The 14459-nt window shown below is 41.0% G+C and overlaps 1 protein-coding gene across 1 annotated transcript in view; it reads right to left on the minus strand.

The window, feature by feature from the left end:
- The window catches only part of LOC118221821 (carbohydrate sulfotransferase 15-like), a 65988-nt gene extending 51544 nt beyond the window's left edge, over positions 1–14444 (minus strand). Inside the window, exon 1 of the mRNA XM_035407216.1 lies at positions 13640–14444. The gene's annotated coding sequence lies outside the window, so the exon portion shown is untranslated. The remainder of the gene's footprint in view (positions 1–13639) is intronic.
- Positions 14445–14459: the final 15 nt, after the last annotated feature.

Consider the following 14459-nt stretch of genomic DNA (forward strand, 5'->3'; position numbering starts at 1 on the left):
CTGCTGATGAGTGCTTTTTCATATCTGGATCAGAACTTGTTGAGGAAATTAGCCAAAGTCAGTCTGTTATCATTATAATGCCAAGGAGCAAAATATGAGTTAAGACAATCTTCCATTAATACAGAATGTACTGTTACTGTATATAGTTAATTTCAAATCATTTGGTAGCAACAGTGGTATTTGCGCCAAATGAAGCAATGCTGCAGTTTTTTTACATTCATTATTTTTGTGTCTTTCTAAAAATAGATTCAATAATGCATATGAATTTACAGATTGAACACATTGAGACAACCATTTTAATTATTTGTGCAGGTTCAGCGCAAAGTTATTTATTGCTGTGCAATTTTCAGCTTATATTGGATCTCACTTTCTTTTCCACTTCTGCTTCACTGTTTGCTTGCTAACCCAAATGGAGTGAAAACTCCCTTATGCTGTTTGTTCAGTAATGGCACATCCAGCTTCAGGACTGAGTTTCATGTATAATGGGGTCTTTTATTGTCTATTCAAAAAGCACTCTGGGACCCTGCTGACTGCAAACATTTGCAAAATGTAGATTTGACTCGCCTTGCAGATAGTTTTCAAAAAGCACTCAATTACATGAGGTTGAAACAAGGTGAGCATATTTCATGGCATTCACATTAAGTGTATATGTGAGGTTTTCCATTGATAATTTGGATGGATTGTTCCCTCAAGAGAGCTGACATTCTAAAAACAGAGAATACATTGCTGTGAACTTGCCTGAACGCATTCAGCTCCATACTTCACCAGGATTGGTTGCAATCAATTCCCATTTCCATGCAAATAAGAATAATTAGAGTCAATTTCACACACATGCCCACTCAATGGATGTTCCGTCAGAGATCAAATGGAAATAATTGCCATTATGTAATGCAAAATCAGTACCTTGTGTGGTATAAATGTGTGGGGGATTGCTCGCTGAACACAAAAACAGAACTAAAGCGTAGTGGGATGTCAGTCAGTCTTTTCAAATAAGAGCTCACAGGCAATTAATCATTAATGCTGGATTGTTTGGCGCTCTTCGCTACTGTGGTGTAGATGAGTTTTAGCAGAAAACTCAGGAAAAGTGCAAAGGTAAGAAGTGGGTAGCTTACCTAATTTCAGCAGTGAAGTGTTTATCCTGCTGTTGATGATGCATTAGGTATTAGAAAACCATGTAGCAGTGTAAATGCACATGCCACTGTCTCTGAGAAACCAGGAGTAATCAGTCTCAGGGTAGTGATCCATTGCTGTCAGGCCTATATACACAAGCTTTATAGCCCAGGCAGGTCTAAGCAGCCTTACTAACTTACTGTACATGACTCTAAGGCCAAACATTTCCTGTAATAGTTCAGTTATAATTCCTAACATTTTCATTGTCTATACTAGAATTTTGGACTGCAGGAATTGAATTGAAAGGGAGAGAGTTGTTGTTATTTGGGTATAGGCACTACACTCATGTGGCATGCAGCACTGAGCTCTGGATTGTCCTTTACCTTCATGCTTTTTAAGTCAGAGGCACCAGGCAAGCTAATTAAGGACACAATATGCTCAATGGGACGGGATGTAAACAAGCCAAAAACAGATGTGGGACATGTATATTTTGACCCGGATGCACTATTTGCTGAGTCGGATCAAACCATTGTGGGGGAAAAGAATTGCAGGAAGATTTTGCTGAGCGGCTTTTTATTCACAAGGCCAGCATAAAGAATGCAAAGTGCTTCTTGTGCAGAAGTGCAGCCCAAAGCACTGACACATTTATGTATAGCGACACTGTGGGCAAGAGTTATGGTTGCGGCGGGATGGCACTTAAATGCACTGATTATCAGGTCAGCCTCTCGAATCGATGAATCTGCAGGGACACGTTTTAATTCGACGCATGAAAAAATTTCACCCGATAATTTACAAGCTGCCACGCTTAGCCAGAGTCATGTAATCCTAGCCCTTGACCAAACCTTTCGATGGCAAATATCTAGAATGTAAAAGAAAGGGCTTTCTTATGAAGGAAATGATTCCTGGTGGAATGAATGCATTATTATTCATATGGTTTTATTTGAGTGGGGAGGGGAGGGGTATTCCATGGTTGTTCATGAGTCGATGGAATTACTTCAGAAATATGACCTACTGGCTTTGACCTTTAATGCATTCCAGCCAATTTCACGTTGCACCATTTTTAGTTGCATTCGCTTGTGGTGCCAATGATTTGCATACATGTGCTAGTCAATTGTATATGCTCTCTGATGGATATACTGTACATTTTCAGATTTCACACTGGTTTTGAAGAGATGACTGGGCCCAGCCTGGACACCAATAGACTGACTGAGTCTGTTGCTTTCACACAGCAATGTCTGACCATTCCCTCCCAGGTGCTATTCTGTGTTCCTTTGCCAAAATATTGACTTCACCTCCTCGACAAACAGTGGTCCGTTTCCCAGAGTGAGGACAAACAGAAAATGAAAGGAAAGAGGGAGGAGCTGACAAAGGAGGCAGGAACTGAAAAGCAAGTGGAAAATGGGCAGATACCAAAGAAAAAAAAATAAACAGATGGAACACTACACATAACCATACGTTTTTATATCTATTTTTCTAATAAATTTGAAACAGAAATGTTCCAAAACAAGAATAATTTCAAGCTAAAGAGAAATAAATAAATAAATAAATAAATAATGGTATTTATATTTTTTCTTTACTTTTATTATTTTAATATATATTCTGAAATAAAATTATTTCTAATTTTAATCTAGAAAACCAGGATTTGTTTCTGTCAAAGTCATGGAGCAATTAGCATCCACTGCGTTCATTATATTCTAGTACAATAGCCTTTTCCATCCTCACTTTCCAGGTGTGATGCCCTCAGGGACCGAGATTAGCACAGTCCGCAAGCATAAATCAGCACCTTTTTTTGCTTCGTTTTTTTTTTCTTTTTCGAATCAGACCCAATGGAAGGGCTGCCACTCTTATCTATGTGGAAAAAGTGTGTGTGACATCACATCACGCACACCTGGGGCATCTGAGAAGCGTCTCTCTCTTTCCCCCCAGGATATCAGCTGGCTCAGACAGCTGTCCACACAGACCCGCTGTGCTAGTCTGTTTCTCCCTTTGTCTTTCAGCCATGAGGTCTTTTCTACAATGGGGGATTTCCTACTGCAGTTTCCTGCTACACTACATGGCCAAAAGTATGTGGACACCTGACATCCAACATCTCATCCAAATTTATGGGACCTACTATTATGTTGCACGTTAATTTGAACCATTTCAGTTTGTAATATTCTTGAAATTGTGGATAATTTATCTTGTCCTTGTTTGGGCGTCATCCATTTACTGTATATGTATGAAAATGAAATAGTATTACATTTTAACTCATTATGGCTCATTATTCTCAAGAGCCAGAGAAGTCAGAAATTACACTACTGATATGATGTGCTGATAAATTAATTGCACTCGGGGTGGGGGGGGGGGGGGTTAACACAGCGTGTATGGACTCATCCTTCTTCTCCAGGCTACTGCTCAGGAGACACCAGTCTGAGATTTTGGATGTGCATGGTTTTTTTTCTTGCTTCTAACAGCACCCGGTTTTGTTACACGGAGCTTCCGTCACGCCCCGCGTCGTCCTCCGAGGACCAGCTTTGCCAAGCCAAGATTTGGACGCCCCCATCTACGGTAACCGAGACGGGGTGCAGGGCCACCCTGGACCCAGCCAGCGCGGAGTGAGCGGCGCCCGCGTACGGAGCGCGGAAAGTAGGACGCGGTTCACGGGCCCGGTCTCCTTGCTCCCGTCTGGCTCCCGTGTTTCTGGAGAGCGCTGAGCAGCTGGCTCGCGGTAGGAACCCGTCCCGTCTGCCCTGGGCCCGCTATTTTCCCCCCGCACAATGCTCCTCTGTCACAGAATGTCAGTGGAACATCGGGGTGGTTTTCTCAGCAACCCAACACCCAACGCACAGAAAGTAGGCTTCACGGTCGAACACTTTGGCTATTCACTCTTTATTGAGGCTTATTTAAAAAAATGGTGGTGGCAGGGTGGCGGAGGGGGTCAGGAGAGGGACACAGGAGAGTGGGCAGCCTGTACAAAGGGATGATTTTTAAACCTTTCCCTATCTCAGCTGGTAAAACACTATCCTCAGAAATATTGTCTCCGCAATCTTACACTATTCACACGTGCTGTGTGTTTCTGATTTTAAAGGAAAAAATGAGCAGTAGTTCAATTCCGGAAACAGAGGTATAGGCTTCAAGATGTAAGGGGTGGTTAGTCCTAATGTTAAACTGAGAAACCACACATTTGTTTCCGGGATGATAATTCACTCCTTCCTTTCATTGTGACCCCTTTACCTAAACTCCCTCTCTCCATTAAAGGTTCAGGAGCTCGATTTTAATTTCCACTATGTTGTAGACCAGCAGTACTGTTTGAGATGCAAATCGAGAGTGTTAGACTGGTAGTAAGTGCACATGAACACACCGGTGGGAACAGGAGGTTCTGTACTGACATGCTGATGGAAATGTAGGGTGACAGGGTGGTTTAATTTGGACTCATGAGATGAAATGAAACAGCAAGCAGTGGAAATGCTTGTGTTCACTGGGACACAAAGTACCTGGGTGACTCCCTGCTTCCAAAAACCTGGCAGGACGATAATGGCGATGATGAGAATAAAAACGCTGGAATGGAAAAAAGACCGTGCTGTGCTTTCAGTGTCAAATTTTCCTCAAAATATTTTTTTTAAATTGAGGGCTAACTCGCACTCCTACTTTTCCAATACGTTCTTGTCACTGTTTCACTGAAGGCTGTAGCCACAGAGCTTAAACTACATACCCAGGACACATTAGACTAGCATAGGGCTGTGTATAAGCTATGAAATTGGCTGGATATTGCAACAATATTACAAATAAGTGTTGAATCTGGTGTGTATGTCCAGTATTGCATGCAAACTTCATCATTCCCATAGCTTATTGCTATGAAACTCCCTCAGATTTGCCAGATTCCACAACTCAACTGCCGGCAGTTAAAATGATTCTAAATCAGCCAACAATCCAATGCTGATTTAATTGATCAATTAAAGATGCAGTATGTTTTTTTTAGATTACTTTTGTTCATATTTTGTAAAATTTCCTTCACATCCTGACAGATATCCATAAATGAAAAGCTCTAAGAAGAACATCAGGTCTCTCTGACTGCCTCAGGCTCTCAGCCACTCTAAATTTTACCACGCCTGAATCTTAACGACCAATTAGAACAGCTCTCTGCAAGGAGGCCAATCAGGACAGCTCTCTGCCTGTCAATCATGCTGTGCATTCACAGCGCTGTCAGAGCAGAGATACCACAGAGATAGTGCTATAGCTGGCTGGTTACCTATAGAAAACAAAACATGGCAGAGAAAAAATCTGCCCAAAATCCTAGTCCACCTTTGAATACAATGGTATATACTGATTTTTAAAAAAGCAAGAAAAGAAAGACTGTCGAAGAAAAGATTATGTCCAAAAAGGAATTGAACGAAGAGTGAACATCAGTGCGGTTTTTCAGCAGGAGCTCAGGGACTTGAAGGGTTTCAAGGGTTTTAGCCCTCTGTTATAAATATTCTGCATGTTAGGTGTTATCTTGTAGCTTATCTGTAGCTAGCTAGCTAGCTATGTTTATAGTTACCTATCAAAAAATATTAGTGCACTCCAGTTCCAGATGCATTTAGTAATGTTTATTTGACCAGCAATTTGCCCAAAACATCATCTGGGTCTCACCAGGAAAAATGCCAGTGTCTGCATTTATTGACAGTTGTTAGCCCATAGCTGTAAATAAAAACTGATGATGATGATTATGATGATGATATCATTTTTTTATTTTCTACCTGTGAATTAGGCATAATGTGCTTCACTCCCCGTACTTCACTGTTCAATGCTCTTGTCCTCTCTACAGCACTCAGATGACGTGCAGCGAATATGCATGTGGAGGAAGGGGTGGAACTCTTTTCAAAATCTAGTTCTCAATCGCTTGTTTCTCCGAACTCACTTACTGCACCTTTAAGTGCTGAGTAACAGTGAAAACCAGTTGACCCCACAGTTTGCAAGATGTCTATCTCTTCCTCGAATCGTGTCATTTAACACCATATTTTAGACTAATTTCAGAGGTAGCAGGATGCAGGATGGTTGTTGCTGTTGAGAATAACACACTGTACAGAAAATCCACCGCAAATTATAAACTTAGTCTGATAATAACATAGAGTGAGGACATACACCACTCTGTTGGAGTGATACTGTAGTAACATAGACTGATAAAAATATAAAGTGGTATTAACAAATAAGCATGAATTAATATAGACTGATAATAACATTGAGTGATATTAACATATAAGCATGAATTAACATTGAGTAATATTAACGTACAAGCATGCATCCATTGGGCGTATGAAAAGAACATGCTCCCCCATGAATATCATGATATGAACACTGCTTCTTTGGTACATGGGGTGATATGAACATGTTATTCATGCGTGTGGTGTAATGGAAAGCAGTAGGCATCTGTCCAGATGACCTGCTTTCTGCAGTGAGTGCAGTGTTGAGCTGCACATGCTGTTCTGTTGCCATGATATTTTTCCTAGAGATATTTTCCAGGTTGTGTAGTTGCGGAGAGCACATTTTCCTCTGTTTGCTGTTTAAATAGTGCAGTAGAATTAAGTGAGTCACTGTGCTGTGCTGGGTACCTAAATAATGCATGCAGTACTGTTCTGACTGGTTAACTTTTGTGTTATTTCTTTCCGCATATGGTGCCTGATCATTTTATGAACCTCAAGCTCTACAAAAATGATAAAAAGCATTGGTGGCATTTTTCCAACATAAAGAGGCTTAGGTCTGTACAGATGCATGAGTCCTAACCCGTCCATGCTTCCACTGACTCTACCCCAACATCTTGGTGGCACACACCCTAGGTGGGGCGCAGAGGATAAATATTGTATCACTGAGTTGCCTCTTTGCATTTCGCATCTGCATCTAGCATTTGTAAGGGTTAAATATTGCATTGAATCAGATGCAAATCAACTAAAAAGCGCCTCTGAGGTAAATGGCCATGTGCTAAGTCTCTGATAAACGTCTCAAATAGGTCAGGTGATGTGTGCTGAAGATTTTCAGTTAAAAGATGGATGCCAGCACACACACACACACACACACGTGCACACATACAAACACACGCACATGCACACACACACACACACACACACACACACAAAATTGATATTAAATTATGAAGTCATTTTTGATATTTTAAAAAAAGCAGCCTCAGGAAGCAATCTGGTGTACACAGAGATAAAGAGTGATTTTAATAGGTTCCACCTCAGCTAATGCATATTCATGATGCTGCATGTCTAATTGCAGATAATCTCCCATGCATGAGTGCTCTCCATTTATAAACATCACACATGGGAGGTGTACTGAATACAGATGAAGCAACATCATCTGTCAGGTCCGCATTCCTGCCCCGCTTCCTTAATCAGTCCAATCTGTTTGGTGAATGTCTTTAAATGGCTTTTTTAATCCTAAAAAGAAAAATAAATAATCAAGAGCACAATTGAGAAATTGCGCAGAATTAAATCTTCAGATGAAGATGAAGAAGATCTTTTCATTAATTTCTCAAATGAGCCTTTCCATTATGCAGATGTTACTGGGGAATATTCAGTGTATACTGGCTTCTAAATATCTATTTCAGAGAAGAGATATTCAATTTCTGGAGGCTGGATTTTTCTCCAACCCCCACTCTTAATAAAAGATCGAATGTTATTCCATTTGACATTTTCACTTCTTTTCCTAATGAGTAATCACTATGGAAGATAGTATTTAAACCCTGCACTCAAGAAGTATTTTACTGACATTGATTCTGTGAAATGTCATGTGAATGGACAATTCAATAATTAAGAAAATTACTCCAAATTACCTCAAAGTATTTTTGATTTGTCTGCTCCTCCATGTAATCACATTTGATATCCATGGTCTATTCAAAAGGTTTTTGGATAAATGTCAGTGTGCAATATATTCATAATAATTCATGTCAGGTTAACAGGTCTCCAGATCATATGTCTAGATGCTACATTTGGAGTCAACCATATTTCAATAATGAGACATGCTCCATTTTGGCTTGCTCACTGCTATACTTATATGCTAATTAATTATATACCGCCATGCATGTACAATAAAGGTAGAGAAAGAATGCTGATGAGCAGTGGTATAATTGATTGCTGGCATGCCAGCTTGTGACAGAAAGGGTTCTGGATGTTCGCAGTGGTGGGCAGAGGGCATGAAGCGGACACCCGGGCACCCAATCGGGTCACGTGCGGACTGGTACAACCCACCAGGCTGCACCAGCCTGTGCACAGCAGAGAGGGCGTCCTGGCAAACACTCGATTGCCCAATCAATGCGCATTTTTGGCAGCTGGAAGCATTGTTTGTGTCTAATTGAATTATGTCAATTACCGTGGCCCCTGTTGCCTAATTTAAGAGGCGAGTACCTCAGTGATGTGATGTACTGTGATGTGTTTCTGTTCTAAAAACCAAATAGAGCACAAACAAGTACATTGCCAACTGCACTTAAAGGCTATAATGCTCTGTGAGGTATGCAGGGCACACTTATGTGTAATGCAATTCATTGCCCATACCAAAATGCATAAATGGTAATTATGCGCAATACAGTGGTAATAAGGCATCAGTGTATTTTAAATTTCCTTTCAAGCATTTATACATTTTACTGGCCGAAGAAGAGAATGTGAAGAATATTTCACATAAATTCCTTTAGAACTGCAGTATTTAGAGTGACCTCACAGGTTCTCAAGGGGTTCAGACTTTGAAAACTTAATAAGTTTTGGAAACCCTGCAGAAATAAACCTTCATCAGTCCTTCCGTTATCCCTCTGAAGGGCATAATTTCAAGCCACCGGTTTGATATTTCTTTCATGACCAAAACGCTGCTGCTCCTACGAAGCCAGGGGACATATTTCTGTTCACACATTTCCTTTAGCTGTGTTCATTTCACATGCACCATTACCCGAGGCTGGGGACCCTCTGGAGGAAAACAGATGGATTGTTTTTATTCAGTTTTGATAAAGTCTAGGTCAGCTCAACAGTGGAAACCTGCAATAAATACACCCTTATCTTTGTAAGACCGAATGAAAACAAGGGTTTTTGGTTACTGCTGCTTTTCCTCTTATTAAAAATGACATGGCATTTGATTTTGAGAACTGATAATTTATTGTTTTCTCTGTAAGGTGTTTTTTTTTTGGCAAGACTGGACATGAGACATTTTAGAGTACATGAAATATACTTGAATTTGTTTGGATGTCCGTAGTTCACAGGGAAATTATCTGTGTCTAAGATCATTAAGCAACAGTCAGTCAAATCACTCACTGGCAATCATATGTAATGGCAGCAGTAATCTCAACAGGTAAGGACTTCTAATCCATCAATTGAGATGGATATAATCCATGCAGAAACAGTTAATTATAGTCATTTCTTTAAAATGTCCACGTGTAGGCATGGGTGAAATGGAAAATGTATGTATTAGTAGTGGGTGGTACATTGTATAAAACAAATACTAAAATGGACGCTGATTATATACATATAGATCCAAATCTATAAAATATACATTATTTATTAATTTATTTATTAATATTCTGTGAGCTCTGTAATGTTTGGGTCAAAGACTGCATCCCAAACATTATGGAGCTCACGTACATAGTTAATCTGAAGTTAAATGTATTGCAACACATGTTAGTATATGTATGCATATGCTGTACGTGTGTGTGCGTGCGTGCGTGTATGCGTGTGCGTGTGAAACAGCCAGGAACTGCTAAGATCTTCGCAGCACAGACCTTGTTCACGCTCTGCCTTTGAGTTCAAACATTGCCGTGGTTTACATTATACATATAATCTGGTGTAATGTCTGGTATCAAAGTGTTGAGGCAACGGTGCCATACCATTTACTTTTTGAAAAAGTCTGCTGGTTTCTGTCTGTGTCTGTTTGCAGCTGACGTGGCCCCTAAATTAGCAAGTTTATCAAGTTTTGTGTTTCCCAGTAGTTTGTTAGGAGATAATTATACAGTCATAATTATACAGGCATGGGGGGGGGAGGCTAGTGGGTGACACAAACTGTAAACCTAAAAGAGCGGGACATAATTTTCTCAGAAATATAACATATCCTCCAGAGCACTGTGTACCCCATCTCAACCACAATTGTAAGTAAACGTCAATGTTCTATTATTTCACCGTTCAATTGCAATGATGAACATTACTGACACAACTTATGGAACCACCCCCCTTCCAACTCTACCCACCCCCTAGATCCTCAGACACATGCTGCTGAATGCTTGGCTGCTACTGGAAGCTACATCTTATCCCTGCGCTGTACTCGACCCAAGTAAGGGTTACTCTACACACTATACACTCCTAAGGCAATAACCAGGTCTTCTACACTGCATTGTTATCCCCCTCTAACTCCACTTCACTGGAGAGGCACAATAACTAGGGAGCGTATACACAGACAGGTGGAATGGGGGTATCGTCTGCACTAGAGTGATCAGATGACATCCATCTAAAAATAAAAACCAAGAGACTGCCACACCAGCCCAACCCCACCTCCACCCCCACAGACAAGTCCTGGATCCACTCCTTGCAGCTGATGCCTGCATCTCCCCCATCAGTCTTGGGACAGACTAGGAAGAGGCAGAGAATCGATGGCCTCAGCTGGCTGTTGCTGTAGCCCCTGCTACTGTAGCGCCATTTTATGTGCAGAAATGTAACCAGGTTTGCAGAAATACTACAAGCTCCTCAGCCTAACTTCTTGCCTGTGTGACAGCCTATGTCATTGAACATTGCTAGCAACAACAACAGGGTGCATTTTAGCTCTAAAAAAAGTGCTTCCACCTGTCTCAATTTCACAGCTGTGTTTCTGTTTCCCTGATATTCAGAAACCATCACCTTTCCTTTTGAGGAGATAAGCTTTTATCACCTACATGGGGTCTTTTTTTCCCCACCAGCCAGGAGCACAACTGACAACAGCATGAAATGGCGTGGGAGTATTAGAGATCAGTCAGAATAATGTGCAACATTCGGTGTGTCTTGGACTGCACTGCATTTAAAATGGTGGGAGCTACTCCAGAACAGGGTTGCAGTGGGAGAACTCATTTCCTTGTCTATTTTGTGACGATAAGTTCAGAAAACAATTTTCAGATGGTTGAGGGCAGCTGAAGATGGGCAGGTTTTGGATTTCACGAGAGTACCATTGAATTGGTGTGGTGTTGCGCCACGTTCATGGTAGGACCATTTGTAGAATGAGAATTTGCACAGCGTTGCATGCTGGGACACACTGGGAGTGTGATGGTAAGGGTTTACTTCATTGCTGAATCCTTCAACCCTGCCCACAGATGTATAAAATTTCCAAATGCAACTTTTTACCTCATAATCACACATCTCCGACCAACACATTCCAGATATCACCACCAACTCAATTTGCTTATTTTGAAAAAAAAAAAAAAAAAACATCTCCAAGTGAATCTGTGCATAAACAGATGGGCTCTAAACAGCTGCAAACAATATTGGGCTTTTTGTGGTATTTTTCTTTCCCATAATAACTCCTTTTATTGTGCTAAAGCAGGTGTTGTGCTACACCCATTCTCTCAAGAATGGCTGCACTTTTTATGTTGATGCCTGGGAAGGAAATGGGCATTCTGTTTAGATGTGGTTTTGTGGACGTCTGTGCAAAATTATGAACGTGGCAGCTAGAAGGATTTATTTAGGCTATTGCTGCCAGTGTTCTGCTCTTTGGCAGGCCTGCTGTTCTATTAAGTATTAAGAGTATGCTGGCACAGCCTAAACTGAGCTTTGACATGAACATAAATATGTGGTTGAAATCTATTTCTGTTTTTAGATTTAGAAAGCTGTTGTACGAGTATACAACTTGGAAATTTGGCCACTGACTACATTATTAATCTTTCTGTTTCATTATCTTTCTTTGTTTTTAATCTGGCATATCTGAAGAATTGTCTCATCTTAATAAATATTTCTCATCATTACATTAGCTGCCCCTACAGTAGAAATCCCTAGCTATTTACTCCTAATGTAAGAAATTAATTTGTGCAGCCACTATTCTTAGTGAACTAAATAGAAATGTAACACTGTATGGTTTTAACATAATTCCCCACAACCTGAATGTTCATTGATTAGTCCAAGCCCAAGGCTGTTAGGTTGTTTTGAAGTTATTTCACAAGTTTCATCACTTATCAAAAACAAATAAATTTAGCTCAGTAGGGAATGCTTTTAGAAAGGATACAGGAAATGGCCATGTCACCACACCCTGTTTTTGTTTCCCTCATTCTCTTATCACAACATGTCAGAGTGACATCACTCAAGGTGGTGATCATGAAACAATATGAGGTTGATGCAGGAGAAAAGCTCTACTAAACTACAAAGTGAGTGACTAACTAACTCTAGACTACAGTCTAAAAATTACCATATATCTTATTTTGGTTTCCAAATTCTCTTTGAGCCTATGATCCTGTCCTGACCACTCAAAATCTCATTTAAAATGTAGAAGGCACCCCACTGCACCCACACCTGCTCATTTTGAGAAATCTGTCTTTGTCTCTTATGACTCATTTGAAGTTCTAGAGTTTGAGTTGCAGAGACTGCAGGTTGCCCTGCCCCAAACTAGTAGAGGGTTGGAGGTGGGAGCTTTGTTGTTGAGGCTTATCAAGCATCATACTCTTTCTGTATACTGGATGTTGACACTTGTGGCTTATGCTGTTGATTGTATTTTTGTATTTGGTGACCATTTCCTCTGATTCTGTACAGTTTCCTCTGGATAAGGAGCTCCACCAAGCAAATATACGTGTTGAGGAGCCACAGTGTTCACGAAATAGACAGGAAATTTCTGTATACAGGAAAAATAGCTCAAATACCTAAACTGTCCTGAAGAACGTCACCACGGCGAAATGTTTGCCTGTTTCAGTCTATAATTCACATTAACTTACAAGTCCATGAACTTACAGTAGTCTTGTGAGTGAGTACATGCAAGTGCCAAATGGTTCTTGCAACTCTCTGAATGTTTTAATTTCCTGACACAATCGGAACTTCGGGTCTCCTGCAGGGCAGTCTAGCAGAATGATCTCTCTGTCCCCTAAAAACTATTTCGGGGATTTTCCTCAAGGCATAAAAAAATTCTAAATATAGGCTTGTCTGTCTGCGTGGACTTGGCAACCCTGGTGAACAGTCGAAGTATTGTACAACAGCACCGCAGGAATTTCTGATGCTGTAGCATGAGAACCAGGGCCCGTTATATGGACGCTAACTCTGGGGTCCTAGCACAGGGGTGCTGATAGAAGAAGTGGAAAAATCAACTTCCCACAGATACTGTGAGTTGGTAGCAGTGAAACACCCAAAGGGCCCTTATGCAACAAAAATATTAATCCCATACATTCAAAAATAAACTGTGACACATTGAATAATGCATTTGAGTACATGGAGGCACTCCAGATATATTTTTGCTGAATAATGTCAACAATGACCAAGATTTATACGCCTTGCATGAAACCTCACTTACGTGAACCCCGTTTACACACAGATAGTAGGTAGTTAGTTCATAAAGCTCTGTACACATGTACTCTCCTTTAGATATGCCAACATACCTCTGGTTCCGTCGAGGACTCGGAACATCTTCAATTGGTGGCAGTTCAATTGAAAGTCTTGCTTTTCGGTTTCGGTTTTTTCCCTCAAGTCGAATCAGTCAGAAATGCAGAATGGTTGCCGACCACAGACCTGTGATTCATTTCCCTGATGAATCCACACGATGAGGCTACTGCTGTATCTCCTGTGCCTTGTGGCCCATCCCTACTCCTGAACGCAGCGCAGAAGCTCATTAGATTTCAAACCCGACCTGAGTGCGTTTCCCTTCACTGCATACGCAGCCATTAAAAGCATACGTTCCTTATTCCAGGCTATCAACAACGCAGCCGCTTGACGGAGATGGATCTTTCAAGTGCTTAAAGTGCTGCTATCTCTGAAGGTCTAATGAACTGTTTGCATAATTGCTTCCCATCCAGACAGCAAGACGGCTGATCTGCATCTGAAAGAAGATGGAATGCTCTTTCATGCCATGCAGTAGAAGGCTGTAGGGATAAAAATGACTTGCTCGCTTAGCTGTTTTTGGAGTTTGGTGCAGACAGTGTAGATAGAAGCGGAAGAAGAAGGGTGATTTCCTGTTGCAGTCTGTTGCAGACGGAGGTCAAATGGCCTTGACTGAACTACAGAGGGTTTGTTGAGGTCACCAGATGTGAATGATGTGAATGAAACGGGTTTGTGCGTTGAGATTCGGAACTGCGCACTGTCAAAAGCAGGATGAGGCAACGATGGATCTGCAGTGCATTTCTTTTCCTGAAATTGTTTTCCCTCCGGATAACTTCCCACGATGGCTGACCTTTTGACCCGTCCACTGCTGACATCAGTATT

Source organism: Anguilla anguilla, chromosome 2, assembly GCF_013347855.1.
Source record: "Anguilla anguilla isolate fAngAng1 chromosome 2, fAngAng1.pri, whole genome shotgun sequence".
In the NCBI taxonomy this organism is placed as follows: domain Eukaryota; kingdom Metazoa; phylum Chordata; class Actinopteri; order Anguilliformes; family Anguillidae; genus Anguilla; species Anguilla anguilla.